Source organism: Solanum verrucosum, unplaced genomic scaffold (genome assembly GCF_900185275.1).
Source record: "Solanum verrucosum unplaced genomic scaffold, falcon-dt-bn FXZP01000198.1, whole genome shotgun sequence".
Classification (NCBI taxonomy): Eukaryota; Viridiplantae; Streptophyta; class Magnoliopsida; order Solanales; family Solanaceae; genus Solanum; species Solanum verrucosum.
In genome coordinates, this window is record NW_026020173.1 from 2,516,216 (window position 1) to 2,533,449 (window position 17,234).

Here is a 17,234-nt window from a genome sequence, read left to right on the forward strand (position 1 = left end):
TTCGCAACATTTTGTTGACCACCTCTAGCAGCATTCTCAACCTCAAGTCCATGTCTCTGCCTATGAGCCTTAAGTTTCTGTGCATTCACCATATCGCGGATAGTTTTTCTCAGTTGCGTATCGTAAGAAATCAAAGGATCTCCCTTACTTCTGGTATTTGGCATGCACGGTTGAACGTACCTGTCAAAGACACAGCCAAAGAACAAGACGTAAAATTAGGAAATATAACTATAATTTGAATAATTTCTAGTAAAATATTTCTGAATTGAAATTCCCCAGCAGCGGCGCAAAAATTTGATACGACCAAACTTACACTTCAATTAAGAAGTATAAATGGTCGAAGTCAATTTATAGAACTCAACATGAGTTGAGGTCGATCCCATAGAGAATGTACTTACAGAAATAGTTTCAGTGTCGCTTTTATTCAACTATTGTTATTATTTACTAAAGAAATTGACAATGAAATGTAAACTGGGTTTCGTTGTAATGTCAAGTAACTAAAATTTGTTATAATACTCAGATTAACACAAGTAACGGCATTTTAACTTCAAGATTGTAATGATAAATGAATGAAACTAGGGTTGTGTTTTCGATGACGTTCCATCTAGTGTTGATTCGTCAACAAGTTTCAAGCAATTATTTCTTTGTGAATTATCAGCGAGTTAAATGTATCCAACACCTTTCAGTCTAGTTAGATAACTCTCGCTCAAATCCTCTCGGTCTTTGAGTGTTATCAGATTTTACCCTCGCATATTCTGTTGTCAAAATTCTCTTCTCTCGAACTCAAAATTTTACTCCAAACTAACAAGTTAACTCAACTTTTTCCTAACTACCAATTTTCTCTCGAACAATTGATAGATACAGGCAAGTTCTAATGCATGCACTCATTAGAAAGAATGAAGAACCAAAGTACGAATTATATTTTGCAAATAATAATCACACTCTACTCGTTTTGTGAATCTACACTTCGATTCCTGTCATAGTTCCCACTACCTTAGTTGTGGTGTTTACTCATGCTTTCAATTAAATACGCAAGAATAAGTATTGAGTTCACTAATAGAGATTACTTACGCAGATTGCAAATTCAAAGAAAGCTTGATATTAAAAAAAAAATTAAACTTCAAGTCTTGATCCAATGTTAATCGATAAAAACCAAAAGTAGAGAATAAGGAAAGTAGTCTATTGTTCAAGATATGACGAGATAATTCAAAAATTAAACATAATTAATTCAAATGGTCTGTGTAAAAAGAGTCCTACTAGAAGTAGGATTGAAATATCGGGACTTTTCACGGACAGTAGGACGGTTCGTCATGAGCTTCACGGCCCGTGAGGCCTTCCGTTGTCTCACACTTAGATAGTTTGAGACCCTTTTTATCCTGATCTTTCATGAACCACAACACGAATCATTAAGGGGACCACGACCCGTCTGGGTGTCCGTGGTCCTTACTTAGTTGTACCATACCTAGTTCCTCCATGCCTTCACGCAGGTTAACCTTCACGAACTGCATCACGAACCGTCATGAGCGCCATGACCCATTTGGGTGTCTGAGGTCCTTACTTAGACATACCAAACTTAGCTCCTCAAAGCCTGTACACTGGAAATCCTTCACGAACTTTAGGACGGACCTTAAAAGAGACGATGGTCAGTCATAGTCTCCATGGTCCTGACTTGATCAAACTCAGATTTCCTTACTGACACTGATTCATCTCCACAAGCCTCCAACCGTCTCGTCATCATGACCACGACCCGTCTGGGACTCAGTGGTGTATATTCGAGGATATTTTGCTTATTCTTTCTATCTCCCGTGTCTAAGTGTTTTACCTATTCAACATTACCAAGCACATCATATCCACATAAAAACACTTGGGTTCTAACATTAATCCTTGGTTTTGAGAGTCAGATGTGTCAAGATTTCGCAGCACATCAACACCCTCAACTTAGAACGATTAGTTGTCCTCAAGTGACGAGAAAGACAAAGTCGTTGACGCTCAACTACCCAAAACCTCTTCCTAACATGCAGTAGCTAACTCGACCACAACTTGTATCCAAAATCATATATCTAACATGCAAGGATCAATGCATGATATCCCATTTCTCACAGTCAACCATGCTTATGCTCGTGTACATTATCAGCCAACACAATTTTACTATCAAATGTAAACATAGTGTCCTCACACCAAAGAAGTCTCGCACACATGATAATTGGGACTAAATTCATTTCAGTACATCCTAGCAGCCACACCTTTTTTTTCTTTATCTTTTCATTTTTTTTCTTTTTTTTTTATGTACATTCCTCCTGATCAAGCGAGTAATTAGACTTTGTTCTTTAAAGCTAACTGAGTGAACCTTCCTTTTATACTTTTCCTTTCTGCTCGGGGTGTAATCACCCTAAACTTAGGCTTTTGGCCTGAGTTATGGCATCGTATCTTCGGAGACCCAAGGATATGATATCAAATGGGTAAGAACAAAATTAGTTTCAAGGCTCAAATAGGGTTCAAGGGTCATGCTTTACATTTGGTGGTTTATTTTTAGGTTTAAGTGGACTTAGACCATCTCCAACCAAACACCAAATTTTACACCAAATTCTAAATTTGGTGTTTGGAGCTCCAACCCACACCAATTTTTACACCAAATTTGATGTAACACTATTCATCACACCAATTCACTTTTTGAATATTTTAATATTATTTCATTATACAAACTTTTAATTAACCATTATATAAATTTTATTTTTTTATTAAATCTCTTGTATATTTAATTATTTTTTATGTAATATTTTTATAATATTAATTTTAGATATAAAAATTAGCTTTTTTATAAATTAATTTTTCTATATAGGACTTTTTTTAAAACTAAATTTATGTTAATTCTACAATAAATTATAATTGGATATAACTACAATTAACCTTCACAAAAATTAAAAATGCAAACATTGTTCATATTGAACTACATAATGCATTAATAGAGCATTTATGGAAGGACTGTAGTGATATTGAAAATTGAATATTTATGTAGAATATAAAATAATATTTTCAATTATGTAATGTTTATTTAATTGTATTTCATTAATGATTGCACTTTTATTTGTATTATCCATTATTATGTATAATGTATAATATTTGCTAGCAATTTATATTATTTAAAAAATTATGGTACAGAATAATTTTATATTAAACGATTATAAAAGGAAATAATATGAATTATATATGGTGAATGTTTTAAAAAGAATTTGTTTTATGAAATATAATAATGAAGAGAGAGAAAAATATTCTTTTTTGGTGTAAAATTTAGTGTAGTGGGTTGGAGTTGATTACACCTAAAATAGTGCTGACACCAAATTTGGTGTAAAATTTGGTGTTTGGGTTGGAGATGCCCTTAGCAAAAATGGCCTACTAATCACTTCCTATCCAATTATTCTCAGATTCTAGCAAGACTACCCAGGCAAGTTCTAGTTTATGCACCTAGTATTAGACTTCATGCAAACCTCACACGCACATGACACATGTCTACATTTTCCAGTTTCTTAGTTAACCAATTTATGTTTCATGCTAGCAATGTTCAATACGTGAGTATCTAGGATGTCTTATAAAGAGTCTAACAGTCAAACTTTCAGGTTAAGGACTTATTTGTTAGTATTTCAGAAACAACACAAGCTCAGAATTTAGTTGTTGATGTTGCTAGCACTTCTTCACAACTCCAAACACACAGAATTTTCACACAATTTTTTTAACACAAAAAGAGGCAAACTCCATGCATGGTGACATCTAATGGCAGGTAGCTCACCACCCCCTCCCCATACAAAAAGACTTTTCCCTCAAAGGAAAGAAATAAACACAAGACTAGGGTTGTAAGAAGTGGTCATACATGCGACGCCCTAGGCGCCAGTAGTCGGTGTAGCGTCGAAACCCTTATCAACGGGTGCGCTCTCAGAAACCTACATTGGGTCAGGCTAACTCCTATCACCGGGGCTGATATGGCACTACTAGAAGCGCCAGCTACCACTACATCTCGCCTCTGCTGCTCAAGTGTTTCTTCTTTCCGAGCTAGTTTCCTAGACTCATTGCATGCTCTCTTGTGCTGCCTTATTTCCTCTTTGGAGAGGTTTGTTTGCAGCTCCCCATCAGAATCCCCAACCTTCTGCTTTCTCTTGTTGGATTTCTCTTTAGGTACGTCACCCTAAATGTCGTCAAGTGCCTGACTGGTGGGAGGCTCACTGAACAGGATCATCAAGGACTCCGGCACAACAAAAAGAGGTACATTAATTGGCTTGTCGGGCAATTTTGCAATTTCAGCTTGCATCTCTGCCAATTGTGCCTTGAACTCCTCAAAATCTACCGAACCTTCACCCTGTAATTGATTTTGCACATGGACCTCGAGACCATCGATCCTATCGTTTAGCACGACAAGTTCTTTCCGCATCTCATCCTTCACACACTTCTCCACAACTAAAACATCTATCTGTACTACCGGAGGTAGTTTGAAAAAAATTTAGTCTACAATGGACCAGGTCTACCTCTTATCTATAACTAATCTTTCAAAAATTGCAGTAGGTATGGTGATGAAAGTACTTGTAGCCTGAGAGGCTAAAGTTGGTGGTGGTGCTGTACTGACATCTAGTTAGAAAGCTGCACCCTGCTTACTACTGTCATCAGCTCGTGGCATGTCAACTGGTATATATGGTACTACTGCTAGTGGTCCCACCGATCCAGATTTGGCACCAAAAAGGTGATTAGTGACATCTTTTATTTTGGATGTCGCGATGACCTTGTATGCCTCAATCCATTTGTCTATTAGCTTATTGGGAGGAATATCAGCTTGCAGGCACAGTTTCCATATTAGACAGGGAAATGGTAAACCGACTCTCTTATTCAGTGCTTTGTCTTGCATTTTTGTGGTGGTGATCCAACCTACATTGATGGGGTAACCAGCCATGAGGCAAGCGACCAGTGATGCGAGAGATGGTGACAAAGTATTATCATTTGCGGTAGGCCACAATTGTGCATGAACAACAACCAACCAAACCTTTGTCGGGAATGACAGTGATGCCTTAGTAATCTGCACATGTGTCCTTGCTACCCATGCTGCATTCTCACCCTCTGAGGTATTCAACCCACCAATCCAGCGAATGACCCGCTCTCGTGAACTTTGATCCTCCATCTCATCCTTACTCGTCACTACATGGTGTTTACCTTCAAAAAGACCAACCGAGAATGGTGTTTTATATTCCAGACCATGCAGCTTCCTACTGATCGTGGCTTCAGAGATATCCACGGATTTACCCCTTACTACAACAAAATTAAGTGGTCCCCTTATACTGGTGAACGCTTTATGCCCCCTCTTTGTTGTTTCAGTGTCAGCAGTAAAATTCATCAATGTAGCTGCATAAGTGGCATAGAATTGTCATGTTAGGTGGCGGGAAAATCTCCAGGTGGGTTGTTCATCCATTCGAAGTGATGCATTTTGAAAATCCTTTAGATATCTGGAAATGCCTAGATATCCGGTACCACTACTCGAGTTTTAGGTATGATTGGCCTTCCACAAAAACCGCCCAACTTGGACACTATCCCATTCTTGAAGAAATCTTCCGACCTATTCACATCCACATACAACGAAAGAAATCAATTATCTATTGTCTCACCACTGAGTAAGATTCATGTTGGTGAAGATATTAGATCATCGGGACCCAGTGATGTCGTCATCATCATCTCCTTCGGCATCTTCTTCTTCTTATGCTCCTATTTTGGTTTCTGCTCCTACTTCTGGTTGAGGATCAGCTGCACTCTCCTGAGAGCCATTATTAGAAACCTCACCACTCCCAGACTCACTACCTTCCCCTTCATACTGGGAAGGAGTATTCTGTAAGATAGCACTCCTTGTCCGTGATCTAGTAGCTCGATTGGAGTGATCTTCAATTGCAGTATTTATTTGTACATCTGAGCTACAAGATTCCACCTCATTCGCACTTTGAGTTGGGTAGGGATGTGGTAAGGTATGTGGCAGTACAGTCTTTCTTCGTGGCCCCATAGCACCTAAAAAGACAAAAATGGATTAGTAATTTCACTAACTAAAATGACATAATAACGGGTACTAAGACTTCCCTTGGGTACATGCATCGTGACGCCTTGCCTTAGAATGTCGTCACCCAATCTATCATTGGGAAAGACCACATATTAAAAATGAGAAACTTGATTACTTACGAAGAAAAGAAAATGAGTATAATATTTTTTTATACGAAGGCCATTATGGGTCGTGGTGGGTACCACACTCTTTGATGTCCCTCGTGAACATGACTCAGTACCAATGTTCATCAGTGACCTTCACTGGTTATGGTTCACAGAGGGCTTCACGGTCTGTGGAGTGAACCACGGTCTTTTTGGTCCTTGTGAACTTAGCAGTGTTCACTTAATTTTCCAAGTGTGGACCACGAGTGGTTTTACCGCCCGTGTCTCCCTACACGGTCTATGAAGCCCCCCTCGTGGACTAACACTTGGTCCAATTTTCAAATACATCTCATCCCATACTCAATTATCAGCACACAATCCCAAATTTATGAGATATTTTCGCACATGGATGCAACTAATCTACCGAATCTCACCAACCATTATTCAAATAAGAGCAATATTTGTCTATTACGAACATACCCATACACAAACATTTATCTTTTCTCAACTTTAACATAATTTAATTGCAAAACTCACATGGGCATAATTTACTTACGCAATTCGGACTCAAATTCACACTTATATCATCATACATCACTAACCCCATACAAATTAATCATACCGACAAAAACAAATCACCAATTTCAACATATCCACAACATACAAACTCTAAAAATCAATTCATCAAGTGAGAATATTGAAAATCAAACAAACATTAGTAGTTCTAACTTGATTCTAGATAAGATCAAACTTATATCATGTAGGGAGATGAACTCACTTCAATATTTGCCCAAATTTTCGTACTAGTATGAAGAGAGGAACTCCAAGGATGATTTCTTGCCAATATAGAACTAGGGTTGGAATTCAATGTTTGATTTTGGAGTTATGGGGGATGAGAAATTGTTTAATAGCACTCTACATAGTTACACGTGATAGAAAAGAGGAAGAAATCCGATCATTGGTGCTTTGGGGACTATATAAAACGTTTACAAACATTTTAAAATGTGCGCGAGTCGAGTCGGGTTGGGTTGGAACTGGTCTTGCCAACTTAACTCATGACGGACCGTGATTGTGCTCGTGAGGAGCACCACGTCCGTGTGAGTGCTCGTGGACATTTCTTCGGTTAAAGAACTAACCTGAGGTTCACGAGAGGCTAAACAATCTGTACAGGGTCTGATGGACCGTAAATCCTTCTATGAACCTATTGTTGCATATTCCAGTAGCTCCTCTAAGGGTACTGGTGACTGAGACGGGTCATGAGGTTGCTCGTGAAGAGCATCACGGCTCGTGAGGGTACCCGTGAAGAGCTTCTAGATCCCAGCTCCTTAGTTTTTTGTCCAACTCTTTCCTACACACACCAACACACAGTGACACCATAAAAACAATGAAAAATATGCTAAAATGTAAACTGCCTAATACATTTACAATCATGGGTTGCCTCCCAAGAAGCGCACAATTTAACGTCGCGGCACGATGCAAGTTAATTGATTACTCAGACTTCATCAAGCTTGCATTCCTCCATTATTTTTACTTTCTATAGGATTCCTAAGTATTCCTTGATTCGCTGACCATTGGCTTTGAACCTTTCACCTTAGTAATTCTCAAGCTCAATCACACCCGACTGAAATATATGAGTTGCCTTAAATATCCCAGACTATTTGGATCTCAATTTCCCAGGAAATAGACGAAGTTTGGAGTTGAAAGTAGCACCAAGTCACTAGGACTAAAAGTCATTTTTCTCAATGTGATTATCATGATACAACTTCAGCTTTTCCTTCTACAGTGCAGACCGTTCATAAGCCCTTAAACGAAATTCATCCATTTCATTTATCTGATTTAGTATCAGGTTCGCTTTCTTCAATTAACTGAGGCTCAACTTTTTAAGTGCCCAAAGTGCCTTATGCTCCAGCTCGACAGGCAAATAACATGCATTTCCAAACACCAACTGATATGGAGACATACCAATGGGTGTCCTGAAAGCTGTCTGATATGCCCATAGAGCATCATCCAACTTCATTGCCCAATCTGTTCTTTTGACATTCACTATCTTTGCCAATATTGCTTTGATCTCCCGGTTCGATACCTCGACTTAACCACTTGTTTGCGGATGACACAGTGTTTCCACCTTGTGCTGTTTAACCCTATATTTGGCCAAAAGTGCACTAAACACTTTATTATAAAAATGTGAGCCATCATCGATGATAATCACTCTAGGTGTGCCAAACCTTGAGAAAATGTTCTTCTTCAGAAAACCAACAACATTTTTACCATCATTTTCAGGCAAGTTGACTGCCTCAACCCATTTGGACACCTAGTCCACTGCCACCAGTATATACTTTTTCCCATAGGAGCTCACAAATGGTCCCATAAAGTCAATTCCCACACATCAAACAAGTCCACCTCCAAAATAGGTGTCATTGGCAATTCATGCTGACGAGAGATGGCTCATTGCCTTAGATACACGTCACAACCCTTGACTAAGTCAATTGAATCATGATGGATTGTAGGCAAGTAGTACCTACTTCGGAGTACCTTCTGGGCAGTCTGTGCACCCCCATGATGACCACCTATCAAAGAGGAGTGACATGCTTTTATGATATTCAGCATCTCAGCCTCAAGGGTAAATCGCATGATCATGTTGTCAGCACACACCCTGTATAGATATGTTTCATCCCAGAAATACTTTCCCACATCATGTAGGAATTTTTTCCTTTGTTGGAATGTCAACCCTTCAGGCATCAACTCGTTGACAATTAAATTAGCAAAATCAGCTAACCAAGGAATGAGATCAAGAGTGGCTTCTAATACCTGCTCATCTGGGAATGAGTCATTTATGTCTAACTAAAGTTCTTCTTTCTTCTCTGCCTCCAACCTAGACAGGTGATCAGCCACCTGATTTTCACAATCTCTTATATCTTTGACTTCAAAGTCGAATTCTTGCAATAACAACACCCATCTTATCAATCTCGGCTTTGACTCTTTCTTTGCCATTAAATATTGCAGTGCTGCATTATCAATGTATCACTCTAGTGCCCAGCAAGTATGCCCTGAACTTCTCAAATGCATATACTACAGCAAGTAGCTCCTGCTCAATAATAGTTATAATGTGCTCCATTTAGCGATTTGCTAGCATAGTAGATCGGATCACTACTAAAAAACTACAGAAACGACGGCCAAAAGCGACGGACTGCATCACTTTTTTGGTCAAAATCAACGAAAAAGCAATGCAGTCATGTTTGTCGCTTTTTGGCTCGATGCTTTTCAAAAAGCAACGGACTCCATCGCTTTTTTTATATTTTCATTTATTTTTTATTTCCAAAGAGCGATGCAGTCCGTCGCTTTTTTGGAAATTAACTTTTTTAAATAACCAGAAAAGTGACGGACTAAAGGACCCTGTCCGTCGCTTTTCTGGGTTACTTTGAAAAAAATAATGCAAAAAAGCAACGGACAAAACCACCATGTCCGTCGCTTTTTTTTTGCAATTTTTTGGTAGCAAAAACTTGCAAACAAACAATATAATGTAAACACACAACATATACAACATCAAACTTAAATCACTCTTCAAAAATATCTAAATCATAATAAAAAAACTTATATTTAAAATGTGTTTTAAAATGTGTTTCAAAAGAAACCTAAACTAGGGTGTGGCATCTACAAAATCATCCTCCTCCTCCTCACTGTCATCGTCGGTGTCCTCGGTAGGAGAAAATGTAGTAGGTCGACGAGCGAGGTTCAACACTTGTTCTTTGATTTTCTGAACGGTCGCACTCTTTCTTTGTTGTTCAGTTACTCTTCTCCGCTCTGACTCTGCCAATGCCGATGTAAGCTGTGCTATTTGAGCCGACATAGCAGCAATCTGAACACAGTCAAGTGCCTCAGCTTGACGTGACGATCCAATACCTTGTAATCATGACAAGAGTCGTCTTACATCGTTTTGAGACCATAGACTCTACCCTTGTGTGTCCCCCCTACCACTTTCTCTGTCCAAATTTGGGTGGATAGTTCAGGTGTCATTTGGACCGAACTATCTAGATTCTCAACAACGTACTGATGAAACTCATTCTGCAATATTAAATTGACATCAATATATATACATATCATAAGTATATTCATTGTTAATATATATTATTCATATTAAATAACTTACAAAAGTTCGATCGGCCCTTTCCTCGACCCACACATCCAGATCTGACTCATTTTCTTTCTTCTTCACATGAGTCTTCTTGAAAACCTCCGTTCCAATAGGAGTGCACCTCAATTCTTTTTCCTATAAGTAAAAACTGAAATTTATAACGATATATATGAATCAACTAATTATTTATTTAAAAGTTTGAATTAGAACTTACCATCTCTCTTGTAATTGTTCCAACGGTCTTTGCACCTCCGGTGTGCAACGAGTCACCCTTAAGACTGCCTCTAGCCTTTCTGGATTGTTCGGACATTGCCTTAAACTTATCTGTGTTCCAATACACACCGAAATCATCAATAACATGAGGCAACATCCAACCTGGACGTTGATCAGTATCCCGAACTTTCTTTAGCCAGCTAGACAGTCTCGCGGATTCCCTTCTCTCAAATGTGGTCGCAATTCCCAAATTGTACCTCAACTCCCAAGTACACATAGTTTGAAAAAAAAATTGAATAGCGTTAATTAGATCGATAGTACAAAAAAGTAAAGTATACTAAAATTATTAAACTTAACTAAAAAATATATACCTTAAATTCATTAAACATCGCTTGGCGTATACTGTTTGGAATCTCGCTCCAAGAGTGATAAGCCTATGTTTAAAGTCTTCCAACACAGTCTTTTAAAGCCCGGGCAGCATCGTTTGTAGAATGCCACCTAAAAAACACATAATAAATATGTTAGTTCATGAATAATATATTAAAGTATAAGAAATAAATAAAGTAAAGTAACAAATAGATAACAAAAACAACTTACGATGATCCATCCGGCTAAATCATAAATCTACCAAGTCTGTCCTTTTGGCCAGGAGCTAGAGCAGGCATCTCAGCAACTAGTGTAGCACTAGGTGCAGTAGAAGGTGATACACTAGGATGCATAAAATGTTGAGTCAATGGAGGCGTACCGGCCATAGCATCTGACTACTCGTTACTAGAATCTACAATCCTCATGGTAGATAACTGAGAAGATGTACCTGTGGGAGATAGAGTACCATCCGATATCCTACATGCCGATAAGTCGATGATAATTTGGATAATATGCCCGAGGATCCACCGTACCAAACGGAATAACAAATAAATGAGTATCATGATTGATGCGTTCGGGCGCAGAAGAATAGATCCTGGAATATCCTCAAGATCTATGGGTCTCCTAGACTTTTTCTTTTTAGCCTTATTAGTCTGGCTAACTCCAATATGCTCGCGATGTATATCACCGTCACCGCCTGATGACATTTGTATGCAAATTTACATGTATAATATATAAAAATCATAAATTAAATAAAATTAGCAAAATAAATTAACTTACATATACTAGCTTTCATTCTACTACTATTACTCCTCGCTTGTTTCAATTCCATCATTCTCCCATTCTTCCTCCCAAGTTCTTTCATTTTCATTATCATCCCATTATTTATCATCAAATGATTCATTCTCCTCATTCTCGGATATTTCTTCCTTAACATTCAATATCTCATCATCAGATACTTCTTCTAATATGTGTTGAGGATATTGTAGTGTGGTTTCCAATTCAATATCAACTTGTTGATGAACAATTGCAAAATCCTTTTGATACGCCACATCTAAGATATTGTCAACCTTAGTTTTTATAACAACCCACCAATCAGCTTTGTCTCTATGCAATGGATATGGAGCGTAATACACATGTTTAGCATTTTGTGCAATAATAAAAGGATCATAACTTATGTATATCCTGGTGTGAACTTCAATTATATTATGTTGATAGTCCACCTTTGTGCCTCTCTGTGATGGGTCAAACGACTCACACCGAAACAATACAATTTTCTTCTTAGGCCAACCTAAATACCTCACTTGAATAATCTCATGAATGACACCATAATATTCAATAGTTTGGCCAGTACCATCAACATCACCTTGTATGTAGACACCGCTATTATTTGTTTTCTTGTTCCTAGAAACTTCTTCAGTTTGAAACTTAAAACCATTGACACAATACTTATTCATCATTAGTACTTGAGATTCAGGTCCAAGTGCTACTTCTTTCACTAATTGCAAATGTTGGACACTTGAGTATTCATCGTAAACCTACGTGATTGTTATTTCAAGTAATATAATTTAGTATAACATGAATAAATTATTAAATACTTAGTGATTCAATGTAAGCTTGCACACTTACATAGTTTGTTAGCCATTTGGAAAATTCTGTATAGATGGCTTCATTACCCCATGTGTTTACGAACAAGATAATCATTTTACATTCAAGTATTTCATTAGTTAATGAACACTTATTAGTATGTAATTTGATAACATATTAATAATACTTACTTGAGATATGATTGAATCTCTGGACAATTAAGCAAAATATGTGTCACAACTGATTGCATTTCCATATTAGTGAAGCCTCGCTTTCCACGCTCTTTAGATCCTCAACCATTTTGATTAAAAATTGATAGCGATGGAAATAAAGGATCAATATCGCCTTCATCATTGCGATTGGGCCTGTTTCTCCTACATGACACATCATCACCAAAGTAATAAGAATAAAAATCACCAGTTTCTCTCCCAATATGACCTTGAACAACTGATCCTTCGATCTTTCCCCTTTGCTTAATTGTTTGTTTGGAACTGCCAATTTTTCTACATGTATATATGTGTATAATAGACTTGGTGAATATATAGAACTTAGTGAATATTTAAAAATCGATACCTCTCAAATGGATACATCCATCTCGTTTGGACCGGACCTCCGAGGCGAGCCTCTTGTACAGGTGGATTGGAAGATGCTCCATCACATCAAAGAAACCACATGGAAATATCATCTCCAACTTAGTAGTAATAACAAGAATATTTTATTCCATCCTGTCTAAACTTCTCTCCAACAACTTTCCAGAACACAAATCTTTAAAAAAAAGACTTATCTCTGTGATTGGTTTCCATATCCTTCCAGGTAGATGGCTAAAAGCGATAGGAATTAAAGTTTCCATGAACACATGACAATCATGACTTTTCATACCTATCAATTTTACTTCATTCATATCTGCCCACTTTCCTAAATTCGAAGCATATCCCTCCGACATCCTCAAATTTTTAACCCACTCACAAATTTCACGTTTCTCTTCCAATGTGAATGAAAAGCTGGCTTTGGGCTTAACTATTTTACCATTTTGTAATTCTTGCAACCATAACTCTTTTCTCCTACAATATTCCTTTATGTCCATTCTAACTTTTCGATTGTCTTTTGTCTTACCCTTAACATCCATGACTGTGTTAAACAAATTGTCAAAATAATTTTTTTCAATGTACATCACATCAAGATTATGCCGTAGTAGATTGTCCTTCCCATACAGCAACTCCCAAAATATGCTTTGTTTGTTCCAATTATGTTCAACACCATATCTAGGAAGTCTAGAGGTGAAGCTTCTGTAACTTAAGGTAATTGAGAAATTTTCTCCCAAATTTGATGCCCTGTGAGTAATAGGGGTGGGGAGGCACTTTCAATCTTATTTTTCCTGAATGCATTTTTCATCTTTCCAAACTCATGGTCCATTGGCAAGAACTAGCGATGACAATCAAACCATGTATTTTTTCTGCCATGCTTTAAAGTGAATACCTTACTATTTTCCATGGAATACGAACATGTTATCTTTGCAACTGTCATCCAACCAGACAACATCCCGTATGCAGGAAAATCATTAATAGTCCACATTAATGAAGTAAGCATAACAAAATTCTGCTTAGTTGATATATCATAAGTCAAAACGCCTTCAACCCACAATTGTTTGAGCTCATCTAACAATGGTTGTAGATAGACATCAATCAACATTTTTGGATTACGAGGACCTGGAATAACATAACTTAGAAATATGTAGGGACTGGTCATGAACATTTCAGAAGGAAGATTATACGAAGTAAGAAATACCGTCCAGCATGAATAAGGCGAAGCAGCATTAGAGAATGGTGTGAAGACATCTGCACACAACCCCAATCTAATATTTCTTGGTTCACTAGCAAAATTAGGATATACATTATCAAAATGCTTCCATACTTCGCCATCAGATGGATGAGACAAGACACCCAGTGGCCTTCTATATTCGTGATGCCATCTCATATGTAGGGTAGACATCATTGATGCATACAACCTCTTTAACCTAGAAATAAGAGGTAGATGATGCATCACCTTAACTGGGACCATCTTTCCAGCCAGAGTCCTTTTATAACGAGCATATCCACAAAACTTGCAATTTTCTATTTCACTATGAGTCTTATAAAACAACATGCAGCCATTTACACAACAATGAATTCTATCATACGTCAATCCTAACTTGGAAACCAAACGCTTTGCCTGATAGAAGTTCTTAGGTATGTTAAACTCTGGATTAACTAGTTCACCCAAAAGATCAACCATTGAGTCCATAGACACATTAGGAACATTCCTATCTGATTTAATATTGATTAATCTAACCACGACTGACAAAGCAGGATGCGGACTCCCATCACATACTGGATGACTAGATTCTTCTAATTGATCATAGAAGCATTTTGCTTCTTCATTATGAGCTTCATCAAAATATTGTTCGGGTTCCATCCCACCTTGAACCCCGAAAGCATCATTGATCATTTCATGAACCCTATCATGTTCAACCCTATCTTGTTCAACCCTATCATCATGTTCAACCCTAATTTGACCATGTGGTGCAAGCATATTATATTCATCCACAGACATCGAATTATAAAAAATACCATTCAATCCATCTCTTTCTCCATGATCAATCAATACAAAATATCTAGGCTTAAATACATTATGGTACAAATGAACCATGACTGTATCTGGTTCAAAAAAATTTAAGCACCTACATGCACTACAAGGACACCTAACCAATCAATTATTCTTGAAAATGTCAAGTTTCATTGTATGTTCAATAAAATTTCTAACGCCGTTAATAAACTCAGGTTTCAAACCAGCACCTGTTTCATAATGCATATTATACATCCAGAAACGATGATCCATCTACAAATATATATATATATTCAATTATATTAATAAATTAAATAATAATTTTACTACATTAAACTAATTTATATTGTTAATATAAATACTACATTTCAAGATCTACAAAGTTAACGCTTAATTAATTAATGAATACTAATTAATTAAGTTCAAATATATTAAGTTCAAGTTCTAGTTAAGTTCAAAATTAAGTTTATATTAATTCATAATTAAGTTTTCAAGTTATTATAAATTAATTAAGTTCAAGAAAGTTCTAATTAATTTAAGTTTAGATTAATTAAGGTCAATAAGATTTTCAAGTACTACAAAATTCCAATTAAGTTCAAATAAAATCCAAGTTCTAATAAGAATAAAAATTAAGTTCTAATTAATTAAGGTCAACAACATTTCAAGTTCATATTCCTAATTAAGTTCAATTTATAGTAAATTCAAGTTATAATTAATTATAAGTTCTAATTAAGTTGTAATTCAAATCCCTTATAAAATCCCAAATGCAAAACTAGCTAGCTAGTGCTAAAATCCCAAATTTAGTTAAGATCAACAAGATTTCAAGTTCATATTCCTAATTAAGTTCAAGTTATAATTAATTATAAAATCTAATAAGTTGTAATTCAAATCCCTAAAATACCAAATTCAAACCTAGCTAGTCCTAAAATCTCAAATTCAAACTATTAGTCATAAAATCTCAAATATAATTCAAACAAGTCCTATATTCCAAATTCAAACTATTCTTAAAATCACAAATTCAAAGTAGTCCTAGAATCCCAAAATCAAACTAGTGCTAAAATCCCAAATTCAAACTATTAGTCCTAAAATCTCAAATATAATTCAAATTAGTCCTAAATTCAAAATTCAAATTAATCTTAAAATAACAAATTCGAACTAGTCCTAAAATCTCAAAATCAAACTAATTAACTCAAGAAATACCCAAATTCAAACAAGTCTTTAAATACCCTAATTCAAACTACTCCCAAAATCTCTAATTCAAACTAGCTAGTCCTAAAATCCAAATTCAAAAATTACTCCTAAAATACCCTAATTCAAACTAATCCTAAAATTACACAAATTCACTCACTAACTAATCATCCCTAATTCAAACTAACAATCAATAAACACAAATTCAATAAACTAACTACAATTAAATAGCTAACAAAATCAAAATATAGCTCAATTTAGAAAAAAAATTTGTTGAATTATTAAACCCTAACCTTAAAGGAGAAGGAGAGATTGAAGAGAGAGGAGAAGCAGGCGGCGGATGGTTTGGCAGCAATGGAGAGGCGACGGAGGCGGAGGCTGGCTCGCGGCAGTCCCGACAGCAGCAACAATGCAGTGGTGGCGGTGAGGAGTGGAGAGAAGGAGGAGAGTTTTCAGAAATAGGGAAATGGGGAAACGGGGGAAAATCGCATCTCTATTTTAGATATTTAATGAAAAGCGACGGATAGCGTCTCTATGTCCGGCGCTTTTTAAAAAAATAGTTGACCAACATTTTGACCAAAAAGAGACGGACTAAGAGACTCTGTCCGTCGCTTTTTAAAAATAGTTGACCAAGTATTTTGACCAAGAAGCGACGGACATAAAGATGTTGTCCGTCGCTATAACAAAAAAATTAATATCTTAAAATAAGTTAAAAACGATGGACAGTGTGGTTAATATTTTAATTTATAATATAATTATTTTTAATAAAAGCGACGGACGGCATCGCTATATATATTAAATAAATAATTATTAATTATATATATATTTTGCACAAAAATCCGCTAAAATAAGTGACGAACTAAGAGATGATGTCCGTCGCTTTTTGTCAAATAATTTTAAAAATAATTATTTTTATTAAAAAGCGACGGACAACGTGGCAAAAGCGTCGTGTTTTTTAGCGATGTCGTCCGTTGCTTTTCAGTCC

At 36.5% G+C, this 17,234-nt stretch overlaps 1 protein-coding gene across 3 annotated transcripts in view; it reads left to right on the forward strand.

The window, feature by feature from the left end:
• The window catches only part of LOC125828795 (chloride channel protein CLC-c-like), a 1,181,495-nt gene that overhangs the window by 484,149 nt on the left and 680,112 nt on the right, over positions 1–17,234 (forward strand). The gene's annotated exons all lie outside the window — the stretch shown is intronic.